The sequence below is a fragment of the Neofelis nebulosa genome, chromosome 13 (assembly GCF_028018385.1).
Source record: "Neofelis nebulosa isolate mNeoNeb1 chromosome 13, mNeoNeb1.pri, whole genome shotgun sequence".
Lineage (NCBI taxonomy): Eukaryota > Metazoa > Chordata > Mammalia > Carnivora > Felidae > Neofelis > Neofelis nebulosa.
The window spans coordinates 77,174,340-77,202,163 of NC_080794.1; the positions used below are offsets into that span (position 1 = coordinate 77,174,340).

General features: G+C 35.9%; 1 protein-coding gene and 1 pseudogene across 4 annotated transcripts in view; both read left to right on the forward strand.

The window, feature by feature from the left end:
- Positions 1-27,824, forward strand: part of ATRNL1 (attractin like 1) — a 789,076-nt gene that overhangs the window by 561,949 nt on the left and 199,303 nt on the right. The gene's annotated exons all lie outside the window — the stretch shown is intronic.
- On the forward strand, positions 18,390-27,559 carry LOC131493653 (FUN14 domain-containing protein 1-like; annotated as a pseudogene).

Genomic DNA, 27,824 nt, shown 5'->3' on the forward strand with positions numbered 1-27,824 from the left:
CAGTATACAGTAAGATCAGAAGAAAAAAGTCTCCACTGATAGCTATTTATTTTATCTGTTTACTGATAGCTCGCCCCTAAACCTGCAAGCACTCCTATGCTAGCTGTCCTACTAACTTTGTTGGTCAAACCTGTGAGTTGTGAACAGTACAGTGTTATCAAGGTGCTCCTGGTGTGGTTTAACACAGAATCCTATGCCTAGGCAAGCTGCCTGGCAGCACAGTTCCCTATCCTGAAGCTTCAAGGCTGTTTTATACAATTAAGGAAGGATAAGAGGGCATCCTGCTCATCTGATTTATAATCCACTTAGTGTTTAGTGTTAGTCATCGGCTGCATCATTTTTGTCTTCCTGTTGTAAATTGTTAGGGATTATAGTTTCTTCTTGTTCACTTTGAATTTTCACATTTCATGTGCAAATGCAGATTTTTCTTTGCATAAAGAATAAGCCTATATGATAATTTTGGCTATTTTTAGAGGTTTGGAACTCTTTTCTGCTTCTGGAAAAGCCTAGGTTCTTTTGGTTTTAATTCACCCCATATATCACCATTTATTTACCAATTATATAATTAATATAAGCATTTTTTCTCAATTCCCTTATAAATATATTTCTAATAAAGCATTTCCATCCATATTGCTTACTCTAGAGCATGACCAATTTTCATAGTCCTTACTACAATATGCTGTAAAATACTCATAATGTTTGCGCTGTCTACTCTCATATTTACTTAATCTATCATCACAGGGAGCATGGCCGATGCCTTTAAGTGAACCAATCGATTATACAGCATTATGTTTAGCTTCCACAAGCAGAAATTTCATTTTATCCCTTAGGAACCTTAATTCTGGAAATGAGCATTCCATCTAGATTCAGAATGTTCATTTATTAAATGCAAATATATTTTAGCTTACATAATACATATTTAAATGATAGGATTATAGAGTAACAATAAAATGTATAAGGTAATTTATTAGCATCTATGATGATTTTAAATATAATAAAAAATGAAACTGATTTAAATTACAAATATTACAGAAAATCTTTCAAGGTGAACCACAGATCTCAAAGGCAAAGTCGATGTTCTTAAATTAATCAGCTAGTTAATATGTTGTGTAACAAACTAAAATATAGTACCATATTAGTGGAGAAACTTTGCTTAACAGATCTTACACTTTTTAAATGTAAGAACATAGTGGATTTCAACCATATTCTTAATATTTCATATCTGTTTTTTAATCATACTTATTTTATTTTCTTTCCTTCTTTATCACTGGAAGCAATGAACCAACAATTCCAAAATAAGGAAAGCTGTTTTTCTTCTTGTTCATTTATTTTTGTCCTGTTAAAAACAATCTTAACATATAGATTCATATATATAAAAATTAGTCTTCATACACAATAAAAAAGTGAAGTATAGAAATGGTAAAAGACAGATAAACAGTTGCAGTGTTGAATAAAAAACTATGTTTTTTAAACCTAATTATCACCTACAGACTTGTAATTAGTATTATCCCTCTTAAAATGATGTTTAAGACTGAGATTTTGAAAATGGTATTTCAGCTCTCATGCATTCCTTTTGGTGGAGAATAGCTTGTTCAGCTCATTATTAATCGGTTTTAGACCTTAGTAACATGTACATCTCTCAGATGAATGTTTTTTTAGAATCGAAAGAGAAATAAAGAGGAATGAAATCAAGACCAATAGTGTAATCATCTTACCTCTAACACTAAGAACATTAAGTTTGAAGTCAGAAAACTTAATTTCAGTTTTAGTTCTACTTTTTACTTATGTGTACGTGACCTCCAGAAAGTAACTTAGACGTTTCTGAGCTTTAAGTTCCTCGTTTATATAATACAGGTCAGAAATACCCTCTCTGCCCATCATTCACAGTTTTTGTTGGGTCAGATAAGGTTTGCTGCATCTAGATGGCAAACTCAAACATGTTTGCTATCCAAACATACAGTATTCTAACAGACTTACTGTCCAAGATTTTCATTTATACATTTAAAATAATGATTTATTGATTATCGTCATGGTGCAAGAAACACTGACAGACACTAGAGAAATAAAAGTGAGTAATAATAGTACCCAACCACCTCAAGTTCTAGTGGGGAAAATATATGAATACATAACAAAATACTCTAATTTCAGTCATTGATTTTAATTGACTTGTTGTTGGTGGACTGTTTTCCAAGTATAAGTAATTATTATATTGGGAAGAGATATAATAAAAAGAAAGAAAAAATAGAATTAAAAATATAGATATAGATCTATGGAAATTTAGCATATAGAAAGTGGCGCATATGAATCAGTGTGGAAAAATGGGCTTCTCAGTAAATGGCATATATTACTAGAAAAAAAAAAAGGTGAATTGCTCTATAGCCTCAGAGTGACCAAAATTTTCCTATGACTCAAAATATAGAAGCAACAAGGGAAAAGATTAATAAAGTGACTTTATAAGAAATATTAAAAATTGTCCATGGCCCCCGATCTTAAAAGGTAAAATAAAATATGTGAAAATATTTGAAGTTTATATCATGGACAGAGGGCTGATATACCTAGAACATAAAGAACTTTTAAAATTAAAGGGAGGGGCTCCTGGTTGGCTCAGTCAGTTAAGCATCCAACTCTTGATTTTGGCTCAGGTCATGATCTTACAGCTCATGAGTCTGAACCCCATGTCAAGCTCTACTCTGAGAGTCTGGAGCCTGCATGAGATTCTCTCCTTCTCTCTCTGCCCCTTCCCTGCTCATGTGTACATGTTCCCTCTCCTTCTCTCTCAGAATACAGAAATAAAAATTAAAAAAATGAAAGGGAAATAAAAATCCAACAACTCTACAAAAAACGGGCAAAAGATATAAACAGCTCACAGGGGAAAAAATTCAAAAGGCATAGAACGTGGGAAGATATGTTCAAATTTACTCATAATAAAAAATGTTATTAAAATGAACTGAGATCATCATTGATTGTCAGTAAGATTGTAAAAAATCTGAAAGATTGACAACATACTTGTGGTAGGTAGAATATTGACTCCGAAGGTGTCTACATCATAATTCCCAACGTCACATGGCAAAAGGGACTTTGTAGATATGATCAAATTGAGGATTAGGAGATTCGAAGATGACTGTGGATTATCCAAACAGACTTAATGTAATTACAAAGATCTTTACCTTATTAGTGAAAGAAGAGACAACAGAGTCAGTCAGAGGAATGGGATGAGGGAAAGAAAGGTCAGAGAGGTGATTTCTGGCTTTCAAAACAGAAAGAGACCACAAAGCAAGGAATGTGGAGAGTTCTTGAAATGGAAAAGACAAGGAAACAAATTCTCTGGAGCCTCTGGAAGGAATACAGTCCTGTTGACATCTTGATTTTAGCCCAGTGAGACTTATTTTTTGACTTCTGATTTCCAGAACCATAAGGTAATAAATTTATATTATTTTAATCTACTACATTTGTAGTAACTTGTTACTGTATCAATAGCCAACAAATACAGTTCTCTAAGAAGAAGGTTGTGAGCAAACAGGCACTTTCATATCTTTTTGGGTATGGAAGTTGTATAGTGGCTTTGGAGGATAATTTTGCTATATTTATATGTATATACTTACCCTTCGATCCTGCAAACCCTTCTCTGCCACTGTCAAAAACATGAAAAAATATGCAGGAAGCTATTGCAGCACTATTTGTAATAGCAAAAATGACTGGTAACAGTCCATATATCCATCAATAGTGGAGTGGTTGAATTAAGTGTGATACAACATTGTACTATTCAGTCATTAAAAATAGTGTTCCCATATTTTCCTATGAAATGATCTCAGGCAATATTGTTAAGTGCAAGTAGCAAGGTAGAATAGATGTATATTTAGTATCTTACTATTTAGCTAATAAGGAGGAGAATATAAGTATAAATAAATACACACATTTTCTTTTAAAAATTAAAGGGCATGTATGTATGTTTGCTGGTTATTAATAGGGATGAAAAGGGAATAGCATGAAGGGAACAAGGATGGATGGTACTCTGAAGTGTACTTTGTTTTGTAGATCTGACCCTGGAACCATAAAAATGTCTTAAAATTACAAAGCATAATTAAATAAAAATGAGAAAGAGCCCACCCCACCCCCATTGACTTAAATAGATATTGAGTCAGTGGCAAAATCACACAGAGAGAACTATTTCAAGTGATTTTTTTAATGTACAGCCTTATTATATATCCTTAGTGGGGATATACTCTTTTGACAAAAAAAACAAAGAAATAAATTTTTATTAATTGTATTTTCAGATAGAATGTATAATTTATATTTAAATTATACTATAGCATAAAAGTAATTATCAATGTCATTAGGTATCAAGATTTTTAATGTAAGAGAAAAAAGATTTAAAAAAACTCAAAGAAGTTAAGTAAAAAAACTTAATTTCAGTTGGTAATAGCACCATGAATTCATGGTATATTTTTTATCTTTAAAAAAATTCTCTGTAGGGAGGGCGCATTGATATTTTACACAGATCCCCCTTTATTGAAGATGTGTTGCCCTACTTCTTGGATTGCTGTTGACTATCCTCAGATATCAGCTTTTTCAGGGATTACCATAAAAACAGAGAGCTGCCTTGCCCAAGGTCCTGATGCTTCCCAGGGCAACAAGTATAAAGGAACTGATCCTTGAAGAGGTATAAAAACCTGACCCTTTGGCCCAACTTGATTATTGAAAAACTATTCTTATGCTGCAGATCTCCACATGGGTCTGCATCACAGTTTATCCCTTTCCCTCTATCCAATCAGGATTCCTTACTTTCCCTTTCTTTTTTTTTTTTTTAAGTTCATAAGAACTCCATCTTCCAGAGAGTCTGCCTCTGGGAATAAATATATGACACTGAGCTGTGTTACCTAAAATTTCCTAGGACAGTGACCAACCCAGTAGCAATATATACCTCTTATATCCAGAATGAGATCTCTAAATACCATTCCCCATCAGACATCCTTAGAGAAATATCTGATTACAGGTCTGGGACAAGCAAAACACCAAGAAGCCATCAAAGGCTTTTTTGTCATTGGAAGAACTGAGGAGCCAATTTGAAGACATTCTCATAGTTTAAAGAGAGTAAAATTTGAAAAATTAACTAATATTAACAAAAATTATTACTATGACTAATTGAAACACATCGGAAAAGTTAAAAGGTATGCATTTATAAGGATAATAAAAATCATGTTTGGAGAATGCTAGCAAGTAATTTTTTGAAAGTGGAAAGTAAAGGGAAATAAGTTTTAGACTATTTTACCTGTACAACTTACATAAAAACTCTCAGTAAATTAAGAACAACTTCGTCAACTTGATGAAGAATACTGCAAAAAACCTACAGCTAACATAATGCTTAATGGTGAGAAACTTGAAGCATTCCCACTAAGAATAAGTACAAGGTAGGGAGGTCCCCTTATCACTACTCATTTTCAACATTGTACTGGAAGTTGTAGCAATGCAATATGACAAGAAAAGGAAATAAAGGTATACAGACTGGGAAGAAAGAAATGAAACTATATTCACACATGACATGATTGTCTGTGCAGAATATCCAAAAGAATCAACAAAAATATTCCTAGAATGATAAACAATTATAGCCAGATTTAAAGATGCAAAGTTAATGTACAAAAGTCAGGTGCTTTCCTATATACCAGCAATGAATAAGTGGAATTTGAAATAAAAGATACAATACTATTTACACTACTACTGCTCAAAATGAAATACTTAGGTATAAATCTAACAAAATATGTACAAGATCTGCATGAGGGAAACTATAAAACTCTGAGGAACAAAATAAAAAAAAGAAGTAAATGGAAAGATATTCTGTGTCCATGGATAGGAAGAATCAATACGTTAAGATGTCAGTTCTTCCTGACTTGATCTATAGGTTAAAAGCAATCCCAATCAAAATTCCAGGAGGTTATTTTATAGATAGTGACAGACTGATTATTCTGATTCTTTGTGTGGAGAGGCAAAAGACCCAGAATAACCAACAGAATATTGAAGAACAAAGTTGGAGGCCTGAAACTACCCAACTCCAAGACTTACTACAAAGCTACAGTAACGAAGACATTGTATAATTGGCAAAAGAATACACAATTGTATCTGTGGAATGTAATAGAGAGTCCAGAAATAGACCCACATAAATATAGTCAATTGATCTTTAAGGAAGGAGCAAAGGCAATGCAATGCAGCAAAGATAGTCTTTTCAAAAAAAATTTTTTTTAATATTTAGTTTTGAGAGAGTGAGAGAGATACAGAGCAAGAGCAGGGGAGGAACAGAGAAAGAGGAAGACACAGAATCCAAAGCAGGCTCCAGGCTCTGAGCTGTCAGTACAGAGCCCAATGTGGGGCTCGAACCCACGAACCATGAAATCATGACCTGAGCCGAAGTCGGACACTCAACTGACTGAGCCACCCAGGCGCCCCAAAGATAGTCTTTTCAATAAATGGTGCTGGAACAACTGGACATCCACATGCAGAAAATGTGAATCAGGGCACAGAGGACATTTGTAAGAATGAATGAGTGAGAGCAAGTGAAAACCAGTGAGAACCATTGCCCTAAATGTTAGCCTAGCAAAGTTCTAATTAGGTATGTTCTGATTAGTATGTTATGTTTTATATACAAAAAGTAAAGAGAGTGATTTCTAAGGCATTTTATGATATAGTCAGTAACTTTAAGTAAATAGGATTTTCTAATTGTGAACATATGAAATTGTTCTGATAAAACTTTAAAGAAATAAAAATGTGAATTTTAGTCATAATAAATGTGAATATATATGAGATGTTTTCCATTACCTATCACATATGATTTATTCAGTTAATGCTTTCCACAAACATTGCTCATCACCCTATTCTTTTTATCAAAAAAAGGCCAAATTTGTACTAAATATGTTTGTGTTTTGGTTTTCATTTTTTTTTATTTTACAAATATTAAGTAAATTTTTGGAGGAAAACATTTACTTTTATTTTAGCTCTAGTACATTTAATATCATCTCATAGATTTTTGAAAATAATTACATGACATTTTCTTCCTAAAAAGCAGTATATGAATGAAAAATATTTTTTTATATTTTTCCACTGAATTTTATTTTTTAATGTTTATTTATTTTGAAAGAGAGAGAGTGCATATGTGCAAGTGGGGGAGGGGCAGAGAGGGAGAGAGAGAACCTCAGGCAGGCTCCACGCTGTCAGCACAGAGCCAGATGGAGGTCTCAACCCAGAACCGTGAGATCATGACCTGAGCCAAAATCAAGACTCCTGAGGCTTAACCAACCGAGGCACCCTTGATGTTGAATTTTAGATTAAAATAATTCCAAACTAATTTCCAACATACCTAAATAATATGTCTAGAAGCTTTTCAAGTACTGAATAAATTAGGAGGCTGGGTGGCTCACTTGGTTAAGAGTCTGACTCTTGATTTTGGCCCAGGTCATGATCTCACGGTCATGAGATCAAGCACTGCATTGGGCCCCACAATGGGTGTGGAGCCTGCTTAAAATTCTCTCTCTCTCCCTCTGTCCCTCCCCTGTTTGCCCACACTTTCTCTCTGTCTCTCTCTGTCTCTCTCTCTCTCTCTCTCTCTCTCTCTCTCTCTCCTCATAAAATAAAATAAAATGATTTGTAATTTATGTTTATTACTTTTTAGTGCATATCATTTTCTGTTATCCTATTACGCTTGATTAAAAAAGATAAATATGAATGTTGTGTCATCATTAGTATAATGAAACTATTCAATTTTAAACACCTTTCTTTCATAACGAAACAGGTATCTATTATACATAACATTACAGTTTCTTGCTATCTATGCATAAAGGAAATGCATGTCTTATATATTGGATGCAAGGTAACAAAAACAGAAGATAGTAGCTGGAATTTTTTGTTCCACTTGTCTGAAAGGTTATCAAGTAGTAAGTAATGCCAGCAGAGCATGAAAATGACCAGTAATTCAAGAATAAATTGGACAAGGTATAGTTTGTTGTATTTTTAACTACAGACGGCTGGTCAATAGCTGTACTCAATTTGCTGTTGTTTCCCCCTGGAAAGCTCAGTTTGTTAGCTTTAGGATAGGCTCAGTCAATGGATTCTTTTTTTACTAAGAGAAATGATCCATGGGCGGTCCCCCAAGGAGTAAAATCATGAGAAAACACAGGCAGCCTTTCATGCCGTACAGCACAACTAGGGAAGTAAGCCTCTGACCTATTTGAGATAGAGTTTCAAAGACCGTGCGTTTGGAGCTCTTTAAAAAAAATCAATTCACATTATCAAAAGAAAGCTGAAAATGATAGCAAAAGGCTGTATTTATTAGAAAAACCTTTGTTATAATAATAGATTATTTGAAGTGCTTGAAATTGGCCTCAAGTAATATTAAAATACATATTAAAGAAGACCATAATTATACTTTGTTAGTTTGCCTGTTTTGTGGGTACCTTTTGCCGTGTCCTAACAGAACAATTTGAAGGGTGGTGAAGACACACAGACTTGGGTGAGATAAGCAGAAACATGCATTCATTGGTAGTATGTGACTTGACTTAGGAAAAAGGATGTAATACCTGGTGATCTCTACCTCTATGTATGTATGTATATAGATGTGTGTGTTGATAAAACACAAAAACCATAAATAATTTTACCCTGTTAAATACTGCTGACAATTCTTCATTTGGGCTAATGAGAATGAAGAGCAATGTCCTTTTTGACAAAATTGTTGTTGTTGTTGTTGTTGTTTTGTGTCCAATTTTCAAAAAAGAATTGAAGTGACTTAGAAAGAGATAGACAAAATAAAAGCGCAGTTTTTCTTGTTGTTGTTGCTGCTGCTTGCTGCTTGTTGTGTTTTTGTTTTAAGAAAAGAGTGGCATATTAGAATAAGCTTTGGAGTCAGACAGGCTTTGCTATAAATCCCATCTCTTTTCTCTTATGTTTGTGTTGGTAGGTTAATTCAGTTCTTTGTGCTTTGCTTCCTTAAACTAAAACAGACACAGGAATGACTACCTCAGGATTGTCATGATAATTAAATGAGCCAAAATTGGGAAAATACCTAGCACAATACCTAGAAAAAAGAATGAGCTCAATAGTGAACATTTCTTTCCCTCTTGTTTTCCCTTTCCTAAGGGGATGGAGATTTCAAGGAAGCTTGCCCAGAAGGCTGTTTTCTCTCTCTTCCATCAAAGCATTATCTTTTAAGTATGTAAGATCACAGTAATGAAAGAGTATCCAAGTTTTGTATGAAGAAATCAGCAACATTCATTTATTCGCTGAAAATTTTTTTGAGCACCTACTTTGTGTAAGACACCTGGCAGTTGAAATGCCCCAACCTCTCAGCAAGAAGGACCCTTGCATTTCGGAAAAAGGAATTTAAAAAACAAAACAAACAAAACAAAAAACCGTCAATTTTCTTCTTCCCTCCTATTTTTAAAACTCTCAGTAGATATATCATTAGGTCCGAGAGTTGTACTCAACCTGACTGAGACCACACTGCTGACTTCTTCACAAAGTCTTGTTGGTCTTTTGGCAGATTTGCTAAGATTTGTGTGACCTCATCCATGATGTCGTTGAAAATATATAGATGAGACATATTAATTGCAGAAAATCTAGTACTTTGTAAGTAATAATGAAAGTTCAAGGTTAAGGATTCATTGATAGGATAGTCACTTAATGTGAAAACAAATGACACAGTGGTATAGAACTCAGTATCTGAGAAAACAAGTCAGGATTTATAAATTCTTTATTTAGGATCAGCTTGGGGGACTGAAATTTACTATTTACTCAGTTTCTCTTGATTAAAACATGAGTTGGGGGAAAAGGGTGCTTTTACATCCCATCTAAAGACAAGCATCTCAAAAATACTATATAAAAGTATAATTAAAAAATTACTCCATACTGTAGAAAGTAACTATCAATAATTTATATTGACAGGTTCTAACAACAGGAAAACATTTAAATTTAAGCAGTTAATCATTCAAATCATTCTGTAACTACTTTATTTTCTAATTTCTTTACTGACTTAGAAAATGACAGCTTATAATTTTTATTTTTATTCATTTATTTTTAAAACAGCGTTATTGAGATATAATTCACATACCATGCATTTCACTAATTTAAACTGTGCAGTTCAATGGTTTTTAGATATTCACAGATATGTGTGGTCATTACCACAGCCAGTTTTAGACCGTTTAGTCCACTTAAAAAGAAACTTTGTACCCTTTAGCTATCATCTTTGTGGTCCCTCCTTAACTCCCCTGGCCCTAAATAATCACTAATCTACCCTATCCTATAGATTTGCTCTCTCTCCATAGGGCTTTCTGTTGTTGATTGCTAAGGGCTGCTATTGTCCATATGTTTAGTGGCTTCTCCAAACTAATTTTACAAAGTTTTTATTCCTTGTCATGTATGCTCACTGAAGTCTGTGTACTGTTATCTCAGTAGTCACCACTCAGTTGGTGGGAATGTAAACTGGTGCAGCCGCTCTGGAAAACAGTGTGGAGGTTCCTCAAAAAATTAAAGATAGGTCTACCCTATGACCAAGCAATAGCACTGCTAGGAATTTACCCAAGGAGTGCTGATGCATAGGGGCACCTATGTGCCCCAATGTTTATAGCAGCACTTTCAACAATAACCAAATTATGGAAAGAGCCTAAATGTCCCATCAACAGATAGGATAAAGAAATTGTGGTTTATATACACAATGGAATACGACTTGGCAACGAGAAAGAATAAAATATGGCCTTTTGTAGCAACGTGGATGGAAGTGGAGAGTGTTATGCTAAATGAAATAAGTCATATAGAGAAAGACAGATACCATGTTTTCACTCTTAGGTGGATCCTGAGAAACTTAACAGAAGACCATGGGGGAGGGGAAGAAAAAAAAAGAGAGGGAGGGAGGCAAACCATAAGAGGCTCTTAAAAACTGAGAATAAACTGAGGGTTGACGGGGGATAGGAGGGAGGGGAAAGTGGGTGATGGGCATTGAGGAGGGCACCTGTTGGGATGAGCACTGGGTGTTGTATGGAAACCAATTTGACAATAAATTACATATTAAATAAATAAATAAATAAATAAATAAATAAATAAATAAATATAAAAGAGAAAAAACAAAAACCAACCCCCTTGGTCTTTGCGTATTGGCTCTGAGCTAGGATACTTTTTCAGTGCTTAAGCCAAGCTGCCTACAACTCGCCTTAGCCTTCACCTCCTGCCTTTTTAATTTTGTCTCAAAAGACAAAAGTCTTTTCTGAGCATGGGTCCAAACCTAGTCATGCACGTTGCACTCCAGCTTCTCCTGCATCCTTCAGAGCTCTTCACAGTTCTCCCAAGAATCTTCCTTCCTCAGCCTCCTCATACTTAGGCTTTTTGGGTCTGTCTGCTGTTTGCCTCATCCTTTATTCCATGCCCAGGCAACAATGGGTAGCATATATCTTTAAATGTTTCCATCAGATGTCACCCAGAAACCATTCCACATAGAGGGGCAAAATGAAGGTCAGTCTCTGTGTTGACAGTCTCTGTGTGACTCCTTAGGGAGTCAGCTGATCAGTTTTTGAGAACAAGGTCTATATTGCTTTTCCCAGCACCAGGAACACCGGCCATTGTCCACAGGAGTAGAGAATGCTAGTCAGGTAACCAAAAACCATACAATGCTTCTTACCAAAATTCAATGGCTTCTTTCTTTATTAAGCACTCCTTGATAGACACAGTTTTCGATTAGATTCCAGAGTTTCAAAAAAGTTGACACTGTCCATTTTTATCAGCTTAATTCTTGCTAGAGAGACCGTGTCTTACAAGGGACCAATACTTGGAACTCCTTATTATGCTAAATCCTTGATGTTACTTCTGCTGCAAGTACTTTGGAGAACAGTTTGGCCCTATGTAGCAAATCTAAAAATACACAAACCAGCAATTCTGCTCCTCATTATTTACCTTGGAATGGTGATTCTTAACTGGGACAATTTTGCCTCTTAAGTAACATTTGGGAACATCTGGAGACATTCTTGGCTTTCACAATGGTGAGCATGCCACTGGCATCTAGTGAGTGAAAGCCATGGATGCTGTTAAACATCCTGCAACACATAAGACAGTCCCCTCCTCACCTACATCAAAGAATGATCTGGAAAAATTTAACAAATTTTGGGAAACTTTCATTTAGGGAAATGAGTGCTCATATGCACAGGGAGATGTTCATAACTGCCTCATTTATAATAGTCCTAAACAGGAAGTGATTCAAACAACCCAAATACCTATGAACAGTGGAATGGATATATTCCTGTGTAAACATTTGGTAGAATATTTTATAACAATGAAAATGAATGAACTATAAAAATTATATGAAGAAAAGCAAGAAACTGTTTCCCTAAGTAGATAGTGTTCTCATCAAAAAGGGGAAGAGGGGGGCGCCTGGGTGGCTCAGTCGGTTAAGCATCAGACTTCAGCTCAGGTCACGATCTCCCAGTCCGTGAGTTCGAGCCCCGCATCGGGCTCTGGGCTGATGGCTCAGAGCCTGGAGCCTGCTTCCGATTCTGTGTCTCCCTCTCTCTCTGCCCCTCCCCCGTTCATGCTCTGTCTCTCTCTGTCTCAAAAATAAATAAACGTTAAAAAAAATTAAAAAAACAAAAAGGGGAAGAGGTTAAGATGGGAAAGGACACATGAGATCTTCTGGGATCCTGGCAATGTTCTATTTCTTGAATTGGGTGGTATTTACATCAATGTTCAGTTTTTTAAAACTGTACACTAATATTTTACTACTTCCATTTTACTGCTTTGAGATATAATTTATATACAATATTATTACAGGTGTACAGCATAGTGATTTGACATTTGTATACATTGTGAAATGATCACCACAATAAGTCTACTTATCATCTGTCACTACACAAAACTGTTATAATACTATAGACTATATTCCCCATGTTGTATATCTCCGTGACCTATATATTTTATAACTGGAAGTTTGTACTTCTTGATTACTTTCACTCATTTCATCCCCACAAACCCACTCCATCTCACAACCACCAATCTGTTCTCATTCTTTATGAGTCTGGGTCTTATTTTGTTTTGTTTATTTATTTCTTTAGTTTTTCAGATTCCACATATAAGTGAAATGAAATCATGCAGAATTAGCCTTTATCTGACTTATTTAATAGCATAAAACCCTCTAGGTTTATATTAGTTAAGTGTTAAGTTATATATGAATACATACATATATATGTTTGTATATATATGAAATCAGGGAGTGGGATACTTCCAAGTTTGTTCTTCTTTCTTGAGAATGTTTTGGCCATTTGGGGTCTTTCATGGTTTTATATAAATTTTAGAATTATTTGTTCTAGTTCTTTGAGAAATTCCATTGGACTTTGGATAAGAATTGCATATATATGTGTGTGTGTGTGTGTGTGTGTGTGTATGAATTATATCTGTATCTATACATGTGTATCTATCTATATCTATATATCTATATTATATCTATCTACCTCTCTATCTATCTAGATAGATAGATAAACTATGGCAGTTTCTTTATCCATTTATCCATTGATGGACACTTGGGCTGTTTCCATACCTTGGCTATTGTAACTAATGATGCAGTGAACATTAAGGTACATACATCTTTTTGATTTAGTGGCTTTGTTTTATTCAGACAGACACCCATTAGTAGAATTGCTGGATCATATACTAGTTCTATTTTTAATTTTTTTTGAGAAACTGTTTTCCATACTGGCTGCTCAAATTTACATTCTCACCACAGTGTACAAGGATTTCCTTTTCTCTGTATTATCGCCAACACTTTTTTTTTTTTTAACTATAGCCATTCTGACAGGCATAAAATGATACCTCATTGTGGTTTTGATTTTCATTTCCCTGGTGATTAGTGTTGTTGAACATCTTTTCATGTGCCTGTTGGCTATCTGTATGTCTTTGGAAAAAATGTCTTTTTCAGTCCTCTGTCCATTTTTAAGTTGGATTGTTTGGTTTTTTTTTTGTTATTGAACTGTAGGAGTTCCTTATACATTTTGGATATATTAACTCCTTGCTGGATACATGCTTTCCAAAAATCCTCTCTCATCAGTAACTTGCCTTTTCATTTTGTTGATGGTTTCTTTCATTCCACAGAAGCTTTTTAGTTTGATGTACTCTCATTTGTTTATTTTTGCTTTTGTTTCCCTTGCCTTTGAAGTCATATCTAAAAAAACACTGCTAACACCATTGTCAAGGAACTTACCTCCTATGTTTTTTTTCTAGGAGTTTTATGGTTTTAGGCCTTACATTCAAGGATTTAACCCATTTTGAGTTTATTTTTATATATGGTGTAAGACGGTGTCCAGTTTCATTCATTTGTATGTACCTCTCCAGTTTTCCAAGTACTATTTATTGAAAATAGTACCCTTTCCTCATTATATATTCTTGGCTCTTTTGACATATATTGATGATATATGTGTGGGTTTATTTCTGGATTCTTTATTCTGTCCCATTAATCTATATGTCTGTTTTTATGATAATACCATACTGTCTTGATTACTATAACTTTGTAATACTGTTTCAAATCAGGAATTGTGATACGTACAGCTTTGTTCTTCTTTCTCAAGATGTTTTTGGCCATTCAGGGTCTTTGGTGGTTTTATATAAATTTTAGAATTATTTTTTCTAGTTCTGTGAGAAATGCCATTGGAATTTTGACAGGAATTCCATTGAATCTGTAGATTGCTTTGGGTAGTTTGGATATTTTAGCAATATTGATCCTTATAATCAATTAGCTTACAATATCTTTCCACTTATTTGTGTCATCTTCAATTTCTTTCATTAATGTCATAGTTTTCAGTGTCCAGATCTTTTATCTCTTTGGCCTTTTATTCCTAGGTATTTTTCTCTTTCATGTGATTATTTACCAGATTGTTTTCTTGATTTCTCTTTCTGATAGTTCATATTAGTGTATAGAAACACCACAGACTTTTGCATAACAATTTTGTATTCTGGAGCTTTACTGAATTTATTATTAATTCTAATAATTTTGATGGAATCTTTATGATTTTGTATTCATAGAATCATGTCATTTGCAAAAAAGGGGACATTTTTCTTCTTCCTTTAAATTTGGATGCCTTTTTTTTTTAACTGATTGCTCTGGTTGGGACTTAAGATACTATGTTGAATAAAAGTGGTGAAAGTGTGCACCCTAGTCTTGTTCCTGATTTTAGAGGAAAAGCTTACAGCTTTTCACTGTTGAGTATAATATCAGCTGTGGGTTTGTCATAGATGGTTTTGTTATGTTGAGGTACATTACCTCTATACCCACTTCGTTATTGTTTTAAATCATAAATGTATGTTGAATTTTGTCAAATGCTTTCTTTTCAAATGTCTATTGAGATGATCACGTAATTTTTATTTTTCATTTTGTTAGTGTGGTATATCAGGTTGATAGATTTGAAGATGTTGAATTATCCTTACATCCCTGGAATAAATCTCACTTGATTATGGTGTATATCCTTTTAATGTGTTGATGATTTCAGTTTGCTAATATTTTGTTGAGGAATTTTACATGTATGTTCATCAAGGATATGAGCCTATAGGGTTTTTTTGTTTGTTTTGTTTTGTTTGTTTATTTGTTTGTTGGTGTCCCTGTCTGTATTTGACATCAAGGAATTGCTGGCCTTGTAAAATGAGTTGGGAAGCATTCCCTTCTCTTCAATTATTAGGAAGGGTTTGAAAATGATAGGTATTAAATCTTTTTGAATGTCTGGTAAGGTTCACCAGTGAGGCCATCTGGTCCTGGACTTCCATTTGTTGGGAGGTTTTTGATTAGTGATTCAATTTTTTTTATTAGTAATCAACCTATTCAGATCTTTTCCTTCTTCATGATTTAGTATTGGAAGATTATGTTTCTAGAAATTTATCCATTTCTTCTAGGTTGTCCAAATTGTTACTGTATAAAATTGTTCATGGTATTCTCTTATAATCTTTTGTATTTTTGTGGTATCAGTTGTATCTTCTACTCTTTAATTTCTGATTTTATTTATTTGAACCCTCTTTTTTTGGTGAGACTAGATAAAAGTTTGTCAATTTTGTTTATCTTTTAAAACAGCCAGCTCTTAGTTTTGTTGATCTTTTCTATCATCTTTTTAGTCTCTATTTCATTTGTTTGCTCTTGATCTTTATTATTTCCTTTCTTCTATTCACTTTGGACTTATTCTTCTTTTTCTAGTTCCTTTAGGCATAAAAGTTAAATTGTTTATTTGATATCTCTCTTGTTTCTTGAGGCAGGCCTGTGTTGCTATCAACTTTCCTCTTAGAACCGTGTTTGGTGCATTCCATAGATTTTGGTATGTTGTGTTTGTGTTTTCTTTTGTCTCTAGATTATTTTAAATGTTTTCCTTTGATTTTTTTGACCCTAGAGTTGCACAGTAACATGTGCAACACAGTAACATGTTATTTGATCTCCACATATTTGTCATTATTTCATGTGTTTTTTCTTGTAATTGTTTTCTAATTTTATACTGTTGTGGTTGGAAAAGATGTTTGATGTGATTTCGGTCTTCTTAAATTTATTGAGACTTACTTGTTTTGTTGCCTAAATGTGATCTACCCTGGAGAATGTTTCATGTGCACTTGAGAAGAATGTGTATTGTGCTGTTTTGGGGTGGAATGTTCTATATATATCTACTAACTTCATCTGGTCTAATGTATTGCTTAAGGCTGGTGTTTCCTTATTGATTTTCTGGATGAATGATTTATCCAGATGTAAGTGAGGTGCTAAAGTCCCCTAATATTATTATAGTGCTCTTAATTTCTCCCTTTACATCTATTAATATTTGCTTTGTGTAATTTGGTATTCCTATATTGGGTGCATACCTACTTATAGATATTATGTCTTGCTGGATTGACCCCATTATTATTATATAGTGCCCCTCTTTGTCTTTTATTAAAGTGTTTATTTTAAGGTCTATTTTATTGATATGAATATAGCAACACCAGCTTTGTTTATGTTTCCATTTGCATGGAATAGCTTTTTTCATCCCTTCACTCTCAGTTTGTGTGTGTTCTTCTAAAGTGAGTCTCTTGTAAGTAGCATATGGATGTGTATTGTATTTTTTATCCATTTAGCCACTCTATACCTTTTGATTGGAGCATTAATACCCTATACATTTAAGGAGATTATTGATTGGAATATACTTACTGCCATTTTGTTGATTGTTTTCTGGGATTTTTTTTTTAGTTCCTCTCTGTTTCTTTCTTCTTCTTTTTTTTCTCTTCCCTGTAGTTTGATGACTCTCTTTATTGTTATGTTTAGATTCCTTTCTCATTTTCTTCTGTATTTACTATAAGTTTTTGCTTTCTGGTACTGTGATGTTTACATATATCATGCTATGTTTATAACAGTCTATTTTTAGTTAATAGCAACTTAAAGTCGAGCACATTCCAAATACCCCCTAACATTTTATGTTTTTGATCTCACAGTTTAGATATTTTTATTTTATGTATTCCTTAGCTAATCATTATGGTTTTATTTAATTTTACTACTTTTGTCTTTTAATCATTATAGTACATTTATAAATAATCTATCCACTACCTTTACTGTAAATTTACCTTTTTCAGTGAGATTATTTCTTTTCTATGTTTTCTTATTATTAAGAAGTGCCATTTCTTTACAGCTGAAAGATACATCTTTACTGTTCTTACAAGAAGTAAGAGGTTGGTTTACTAGTGATAAACTTTTGCTTGTTTAGAAAACTCTTTTTCTTCTTTTTAATTACACATGATAACCTTATGGATACCATAGTCTTGTTTCAAAGTTTTTTACTTTTCAGTACTTTTGCATTTGTCATGCCACTCTCTTCTGGACTGTAAAGTTTATTCTGAGAAATCTGCTGGTAGTCTTATGGGGTTTCCCTTGTATGTAACAATTTATTTTCCTTTTGCTGCTTTTAAGATTCTCTTTTTAACTTTTACTATTTTAATTATAATGTGTCTTGGTGTGAATCTCTAGGTTTACCTTATTTTTAACTCTCTCAGCTTCCTGTACCCAGATATCTGTTTCCTTCTCTGGACTGGAGACATTTTCAGCCATTATTTCTTCAAATAAGTTGCCTGCCCCTTTTACTCTTTTTCCCCTTCTGGGACACCTATAACATGAACATTATTCTACTTGTTGTTCCATAGGTGCCATAACTTACCTTCATTTTTAAAAATTATTTTTCTTTTTGCTGCTTTGTCTAAGTAGGTTCCATTGCTTTGTCTTCCAGCTTGCTGATCTATTCTGCTTCATCCAGTCTACTGGATATATTTTTCAGTTCAGTTATTGTATTATTCAGCTTTGTGAGTTCTTTTTGGTACTTATATTTTCTGGCTCTTTGTTGAAGTTTTTACTATATTCACCCATTCTTCTCTTGAGTTCAGTGAGCATCATTATGACCATTACTTTGAATTCTTTATCAGGTAGGTTATTTATCTCAATATGATTAAAGCCTTCTTCTGAGATTTTGTCTTATTATTTTGTTTGGAAAATACTCCTGTTTCCTCATTTTTCTGGACTCTGTATTTGTTTTTATGTATTAGTTGAAATAGCTACCTCTCAGTCTTCAAGGAGTAGCCTTGTGCAGGTGATAAACCTTGTGGTTCAACCTTGTTTTCGCTCGTGGTTGTCTCTTGAAACTTTGTGATTGTCTAAACTGCCTAATTTATTCTTGATATGTTCTTCTTGTCGAGGGTGTGCTAAGACCTGTCCGTCCTTCCATGGGGAGGAATCTCAATTAGCATCTAGTTTCAGGCTGATGAAAACCAGACACTCAGGCAGCAGCTTTTAAAGTATGCAAATATATATAGTCCTGTGGGCTGCAATTTTAATCCCTGCTGGTCTGCAGACCAGGAGATCTGGAAGTCTCTTCTGGGTGACCGTTGAAAAATTCTGGCCTCCAGAAGAATGTATCAGCTCCTTTTGGGGGAGGTTTTGTCAAGCTGTAATGAGGCCAGTGGGATGTTTAAGGATGATGTCTCTCTGTTTATGTTCTCACTAAGCACCTCCCTTAGCCTCTAGATGGGTGGAAAACATGAAGCCTGTCCCTTAGGCTGAAGCTCCAGACTAAGTAAATAGGCCTTTTTTCACAAGAAGACTGTGGTTGTGTTTCAGCCTGTTAACCTGTGCAGTGCCGGGGTGGGGAGGGGGGTGCATGCCAAGAACTCTCTTTCAACTGTTACATCCCTGTGGAGCTCAAGAACACCAGCACCTTAGCCACCAGGCCTAGGTGATCGAAAGGCATCCCCTGTATGGATTGTGAGCACCCACTGGTTTTAGTGAGGCAGCTGAAATCTATAAGGGGTGGGGCCCACTCAGCAGCTATAGAAAGGCAGTGGGAAAATGTCTTGACTCCGGGCACAGGGGGGCTTCCGTAGTGCAGTGGGAGAGTGTCTTGTCAGTGTGTGGTGCTGGCTTTAGGCTGGGAGTGGGAGAATGCCCTGACTGCTCTTGCTAGCAACCCCAGCCAGGGAGTGGAGAAGTGTCACAAGTGCCCACGGTCACCAGTTTCATCTCGGAAGCAGGAGAGTGCTGCAACCATTGGCACTTGCCAGCCCCAGCCAGGAGTAAGGGAGTGCTTCAGCAAGGCAGCAGAATGAATAGTGCCATGACCTCTCACCCGCACTTGCCTTAGCAAGGCGGGTCAGGTCTGAGCTTGCCCACTCTGCTACCCCTCAGTAGGGTAGGAGAGTTAAAAAATGTTGTCTCTCAGCCCTTCCAACTCCAGGGAGAGATTCAACTGTCCCCTGTCCTTCCTACATATTCTTTTAAATTGGCAGATGAATCTGCATATTTAGTGTAGGTGCTTTTGATTTTAATTGTTTTACTTTTTAAGTTTTCATTTATTTTGTTTGACAGAGAGCACAAGTGGGGTAAGGGGAGAGAGAGGGAGAGGGAGAGAGAGAGAGAGAGAGAGAGAGAGAGAGAGAGAGAGAGAGAGAGAATCCCAAGCAGGTTCCATACTGTCAGTGCAGAGCCTGATGGCAGTGCTTGAACTCATGAGCCATGATCATGACTTGAGCCCAGATCAACAGTCAGATACTTAACCGACTGAGCCACCCAGGCATCCCTAGTCTAGGTGCTTATTAAATCCCTGGGTCTTGGGAGATTTCAGTTTCCGATCATATTTTGGGTCCCTTGGACGTCAGCCCTGATGGTTTTCTAAGCCAGAAGTTTTGGGGGCTTGTCTCTCCAGTGCAGATCACAGCAGTTGGGGTTCCTGTTGTAGGGCAGCCACCCCTCACTCCTCTGGGAGAAGTGGGGGGGCTGGTGAGATGCAGGGGAGTAGAAAGAAGTGGTGAGATTGTGTCTCTGCCTCTCCTCCCTTGTTGGTGTGGTCTTTTATCCTTTGTTGTTGAAGAAGCCATTCATCTAGTTTCAGATCTTTTTCAGAGGTAATTGATCTATTTGTAGCAGAGATTTGATGTGTCTGTGGGAGGAGGTGCGTTCAGGATTTTTCTATCTTGCCATCTTTTGGAAATATCCATAAGCTTATAATTTTCAAATTGTGTTTAAATACCTTTAACCACTTTTGGGGCACCTGGGTGGGTCAGTCATTTAAGCGTCCGACATCAGCTCAGGTCATGATCTTGCAGTTTGTGAGTTTGAGCCCCACGTCAGGCTCTGTGCTGACACCTCAGAGCCTGGAGCCTGCTTCGGATTTTGTGTCTCCTTCTCTCTCTGCCCCTCCCATGCTCATGCTCTGTCTCTCTCTGTCTCTTAATAATAAATAAACATTTAAAAAAAATTTTTAAGTATCTTTACCCGCTTTTGTTCAAATTCTCAAAATAGTCCTTCTGAACTTAAATAAAAATTAGGTCTATAGAAACATTAATGCTTAAATTATATAGGGATTATATTAAAATATGCTCTTTATTTTCTATAGCATTTGTATAAAATTGGATAAAATTTCAGGTAGATTGTGAGAGTGTAAATAATTTGTACATGTTATCACAAAAATTATAATGTAATAAATACAATGTACTCTAATTCTTATTAAGGTTATTTTGTTTTGCTTTGTGGATATGTTTTAAACCTATTACTGTATGCAGTTTGCATCAAAGGTTAAGATTTATCCAATAATTAATGTGTTCATTAATTATTAAAGAATCCTTATTGAACAATTATCATAGGCCTGCCGTTATGGTAAGGTTGCCTATGCAAGGATGGATAAAATTTAGGCCTCACCCCTTAGGCACTCATTGTCTGTTGAGGGAGAGATAGACACTTGACTGTGTGACTTAAAAATATAGGGATGTACATATTCTGTGGGAACAGAGAGAAAGGAGAAACTAATTATGATTATAGGAGAAGTGGAGTAATTGTCTCAATGAGAACTAATCTTGTTCTTCTTTCAAAATTGTCTCAATATTTGAGACAAGAGCTTGGGGGAAAGAAAAAAGTAAGAGTTCTCCTACAGGAGAGAGAACATTCCAGAAAGTAGTCAAGTGGGAGCAGGGAATAGTTAGCCTAGCTGCAAATGGACTCCAAGAAAGATGGTGAGAGGCAGGGAAGGGAGCAGTGGATGTTACAGAGAGTCTTACTCCTGTGGCAGTGGCGAACTGGAGAAGATTTTAAAGCACAACAAATTTGTATTCTGGATAAATCCCTCTGGTGGTGTTATGGGGAATAAATTGAAAGAAAAAGACTGAAAGCAGAGAAAGGTATTAGGAGTCTATCAGTTGATGAAAAAAGTAGGCGTAAAGTAAGGCTATTTATTCATTCATTTATTCATTATGTCAGCAAACATTTGATTTCCATCTATGCCAGGCATTGTTCTAGGCACTAGTTATTCAACACGGAAAAAAACAGACAAGATTCCCGTGCTTGTGAATTTTATATGCTAGGCAGGAAAGGATTCAGGGACTCTTTTCCCACCCTTATCCAGGACAAAGGTGATTTCTAAGTAAACCTTTGATTCATGTTGTATTTTTAATAAATTAAGAAAATGCACTCGTGTGTAGAGTGTGTGTGTGTGTGTGTGTGTGTGTGTGTGTGTATGGAAGGATAGTTAATATATGCATGAATCTCTATCTCTCTCTCTATTTATATATACACATATACATAAGTTTGTATATTTTTTAAACCTTCTATAGCATAAAGATACTTTTAGAAAAAAATTTGAATTATTTTGCTAGGTATTAAATGCCTCTTATATAGCATTCGTATTCAAAAATCAAAAGATACAGAAGAGGATATAGTAAAAAGAATTAAACCATTCTCCCACCTTGATCCCCTAACTACCTACCTATTCATCATCCTATAGGTAACAAGTATTTTCAGGATTTTTGTATTTCTTAAAATTTTTTTAATGTCTTTATTTTATTTTTGAGAGAGAGGCACAGTGTGAGCGGGGCAGGGGCAGAGAGATGGAGATACAGAATCTGAAGCAGGCTCCAGGCTCTGAGCTGTCAGAGGGGGCTCGAACTCACAAATGGTGAGATCGTGACCTGAGCCAAAGTCAGGCGCTTAACTGATGGAGCCACCCAGGCGCCCCAGGATTTTTGTATTTCTTTATAGAGATATTTCATACAGGTGCTAATATCAGGGCTCCCTTCTTTATAGATGCAGTGTTCTTCACTTTGCTAGATAATTACATATTAATGCTGATGGAACTACTTTTTTAATGGCTGCATAGTGTTCCATAGCACCATAATTTATTTAACTAGTCCCCCACTAATGTACAATTAGGCTTTTCCTAATATTAAGCTATTTGAAACCATGTTGCAGTAAATATTATTGTGCAGGTCTTATTAACCTTCCTTTGCCTCCCCTAAAGATCTTATCATCCTCGAAGATGCTATGTGTTTTCCTTACTTGTTTCATCTTCAATTCCCACACCCACCCTGCATGAGCACGCTAGCTCCAAAAAGCAAAGACTTTTCTTGGGTTTGTTCCCTAATATAATCCTAGTTCCTAGAGGAAGCATTCAATGAATATTTGTTGAATGAATGGATTGGCACAGGTATAAGTATATGTAGGAAAAAATAGTAGAAGTAAAATTTCTAGGCCAAGAGGAATATACATTTATAATTTTGGCAAAGATTGCCAAGTTGATCTTTATACAGCAGGGTATCTCAGCCTCAGCACTGTTGACATTTTGAGCCTGATAATTCTTTGTTGTGGAGGGCTGTGCATTGTACACTGTTGAGCAACATCTCCAGCCTCTAACCATCACTTGCCATTAGATGTGACAACCCAAAATGTTTCCAGACATTGCAAATGTTCTTTGTTAAAAACACTGCTCTCGTGTGTTATACTATCTGCGACTCCCACCAACAATTATGACAGTGACTCTTTCCTACAGCCTTGCCAATACTCTAAACATTTTGCTCTTTGAAATCTGATGGTGAAAGCTACTACCTCATAGTTTAAGCTCCCATATTAAGTCACATTTTAATAGAACTTTGCTATAATGAATCCCTGGCGTTGTATGCTGCAGTGATGAAGGTAAGTTTGATTTTCCATTATTGAGAGAAAGAGAGTGAATATATGAAATCTAGAATCATTGGGGAAAAAATGTTATGTGCCCTTATTTTTCTTCATTAAAATATCTAAGTTTTACAAATCCTTTCTTCAGACCATTATGACTTCATGGACTGAATCTTCTCTAGAATTATGTAAATTGGCCTTAATTAATGAACAAAATTTGGAGTCAAAACACTTGGACTTGAGTGCAGGTTTTCCTAATTACTAGTGGTATTACCTTGGGGAAGTCACATAAACTCTGAGCTGCAATTTACTTGTATGAAAATTATGGGTAATAACATTTGCTCTCTCTACATCACTGAGCAATTATTTTTTTTTTTAGATTGTGAAGCTTTTCACAATTGCAAGGGCTTAGGATAATTATTATGAAGGTTTTATGACCCACTGCTTTATCTTATGACTCATAGTGTCTCGAGAGTTTATCACTTCTCAGTGCTTCAGTAAATCCCTTCTAACTGTTCTCACTCATTTATTTATTAAACATAGGCACTTTGTACCTTACCATACCTTTGCTCCAGCTCTGTAGTCTTAAATCACTACAGTACAATTTTCTTCATAACTGAGCAAGTCCCAGACAGACTCATCATTCATTGAATCATTCAGTGAACATGAAATAAGCACCATTATCTTCCCCCCCCCACTGACTCTCCTTTTCAACAGCTCCATTTTTGTCAATGTTGTTATTAATCTAGTCTTAAGGGTTGGAACTCTGTAGTCATCTACCTTGCTTGTTCCCCGTTTTACTGATGCCACATGTCATGAGCAGACTTATTATGATAGAGCACCCCCTTCTCCGTTCCCTCCCACTGATTTTTAAGCTTATGAGAGCCGCCTATTGGCTACCACATCAAATACAAGTTATTTTTTACTAGCTCTCCTTATTACCCTCACCAATTAGATCTCCTAACTACTTTTCCTTTCATTGCACCAGGCCCATTCTTGCACCTATGCTTTTCTTCATCATGTTCTCTGCCCTACAGTTTTCTTCATCTGTTCTTTCACCTACCAACCAGCCCTATCTTTCAAGGCCTGTATCATTATCATTACTCCTCCATATTTTTTGTCCCTTGATATTTCACCCTACTCTGATCTTCTTATCATTTAATTCGTGTTCTTATTGGCCAGTTTCACTTAGTATGTCACAGAGGATCTCAGTCCTGGCTGCACATCAGACTCACTTTCTAAGAATTTTGTTATCTTGGTACCTAATCCCAGAACCACCCTTTCAAGTCATTGTAGTTTTGACATTGAGTGGCTTAAACATTCTTGTGGATATTGTAATGATTTTGTTTTTCTCTTCTTAACCAAAAAGTTCTAAGTGCCAGTAAAAATGCTAAAGGTACATGGTTAATAATTGTTTGATCGCTATTTTGAATATCAAAATGTTTCTTATTCCTTTTCTGCAAAGCCTATGATTTTCATCCCACCTCTGCCAATTTTGGCTCCATGACTTAAATAAATCGCCTGTTCTCTTTTAGCCTCATTTGTCTTCATATGTAACAGGAGAATAATATCTGTGTTTCTAAGTGTTATGAGAACATGTATATACATATAAATCATAGCTAATAGTTGATAAATAGCAAGCACTTTGGCTAGTATTAACATTATACCGTGTTTTTCTGGAGATGCTGGGAACCCCTTTATCTTTCTTGCTTTAGGATTTACTATTTTATGACTTGATAAGATACGCTTATCTACATTACTATTAGAATTAGGAAGACAGGATATCAAGGCCCTATTGCAAGCTACTGTGCAATTTTTATGTCCTTTAATTACACTTTCTCATTCCAAGGAGCAAATGAGTGTCCCATTTTTTTGACCATTCATCCACTGACTGTTCCCTTGGTTACAGTAGAATATGTACCACTACAGTTTTTTTCTTGTCAGCAGCAACTCTGAGCCACGAATATTGTAAATATACACATCCTGTTCTCTTCACATTATCAAGCGGCTCTCTCTTCCTCATAAATGCACTTTAAAGGAAGATTTTAGTTTGTTAGTTTAGCTAACTTTTATTGTACAGTTTATAATTATTTCATTTAATTAAAAAATTAGGGAGTAGTAACATTATTCTATTAAATTTGGACTCATCATAAAAATTGTGCTCTTGTGAGAATTAGCAAGAAAACCGAGTATTTTGTTTTCCACGGAAGGTTGTTACATAAATTACTTTTATCAAGTTCTATGTCTTAAGTCATTTTTCATCCTTTTCTGTTCTTACTAATGAAAACATTGAAATTGCCTTTTTTAAGTAAAAAATACAAATGTATGAAAAAACAAGTATTATTTAATGACTTGTCTCCATTAAATTAGATGCAAATAATAGCAAAGGAATTAACCAAAGTGATACATTGTCAACCGTAATACAGTTGAAAATATTCAGAGCTATTAAATGGGGAAAATAACTACTTCAACCATGGACATTTATGCTGGTTTTCAGTTTCAAAGTTGTCAAAGTAATGATGGTGGCCAACCCCTCCTGCACTAGAACTAGAAACTGTGCGGGTTTCTTTGTTTTTTATAGAATTGTTTTTAATGTTTATTTATTTCTGAGACAGAGACAGAGCATGAGCGGGGGAGGGGCAGAGAGAGAGAGGGAGACACAGAATCCGAAACAGGCTCCAGACTCCGAGCTGTCAGCGCAGGGCCTGACGCGGGGCTCGAACCCACCAACCGTGAGATCAGGACTTGAGCCGAAGTTGGTCACTCAACCGACTGAGCCACTCAGGCGCCCCACGGGTTTCTTTGTTATCATGCAAGTTTTTCCCATAAGTTTGTCAAATCTGAAGACACAGCATTGCTAAACAGTGCATATTTTCAGTTTCCAAACTTTTTGTAGTTGAAATTTATTCAGATGCCAACAATACTAAGGGCTTAGGGTTGAGAAGAAAGTGCTTTTGAAAAATTTTGCGATTGTCTTTCTTACAGTAGATTGAAGCGATCAAACAGATGTATGTTTGGTTCTCCTCTTTTACATGAATATATTGACACTCACGTTATCAGTTGCTGGAAGGACGAAATGCACTTGGCATGGGGTCTGACACCTAGTTAGTGCTCAGTACATTGTCATAAAGTATCATGCTGTTTCTGGAAGATGGTCAGAGGGACAACCCTAACTGCATCTTCTCAAGAGGCTATATTTTTCTACTTGTGATTTATATTGGACTTTAAAGTGGGATTTCTATGGGGAAAAAAGAAAAGAGGAAAGTAGTGGGGAGAGGGGGGAGGGTGGGATCACCTTCAGAGCTGGCCTCGGAGGTATCATGGCGACCGGAAACCCCCTCGCCAAGAGCATGAAAGCAATGAGGAGTCTCAAAAAGTGTCCTATTTAACTGAGTTTGTGGGAAGACACAATTGGTGGGATCAAATGTTTGGCTGCAGTTCTGGACCTATGGTAGAAGAATACTCAGTAGCCGCTTAGGTTGTAAAGGGTAGACTGACTGGCTGCTGTGAGGGATTTTTGTTCTAGAAAAGTTGGAAAACTTGCAGCAACCACAGTAGGTGCCAGCTATCTTCTTCTTCAGGTTGCCAGTCACAAGGGTTACATGCAGACTGACTGGAAGAGAGTTGAAAAGATGTAAACAAAGCCAAAGACAGATTAAGAAACAAGCAAATAAGACAGCACTTGAAATCAACAATATAATTGAAGAGGCAACAGAATTTATCAAACAGAGCGTAGTGATATCCAGTGGATTTGTGGGAGGCTTTTTGCCAGGCCTTGCATCTTTTTTTTTTTTAATGTTTATTTATTTTTGAGAGAGAGAAAGAGACAGAGTGCGAATGGGGGAGGGGCAGAGAGATGGAGACCGAATCTGAAGCAGGCTCCAGGCTCTGAGCTCTCAGCACAGAGCCCCCTGCACGGCTCGAACCCATAAACTGTGAGATCATGACCTGAGCTGTGGTCAGATGCTTAACCGACTGAGCCACCCAGGTGCCCCTGCCAGGCCTTGCATCTTAAAGACTTGAATGTTCTATCACAATAGAGTCACCTGTAAGAAGAGAAGTGGCAGCAACAAGGTGTTTCTCAACATTACTAACTACCAGGTTCCCCAGGGCATCGAGAAACCACGGAGCTAGACCATGCCAAACTCCCAACTTGGTGTTTTGCTTCTGAAGTTTGGCAAACTAGTATCTCCTGTAAAAACAATGTATATGGTATGTATACATTAGTATCCCTGAGCAAAACATAGCTTTCATTATTTTTAAAAAATTTGCATTGGGCTACCTGGGTGGCTCAGTTGGTTAAGTGTCCAACTTCAGGTCAGGTCATGATTTCACGGTTTGTGAGTTCCAGTCTCACATTGGGCTCTGTGCTGCCAGCTTAGAGCCTGCTTCAGATCCT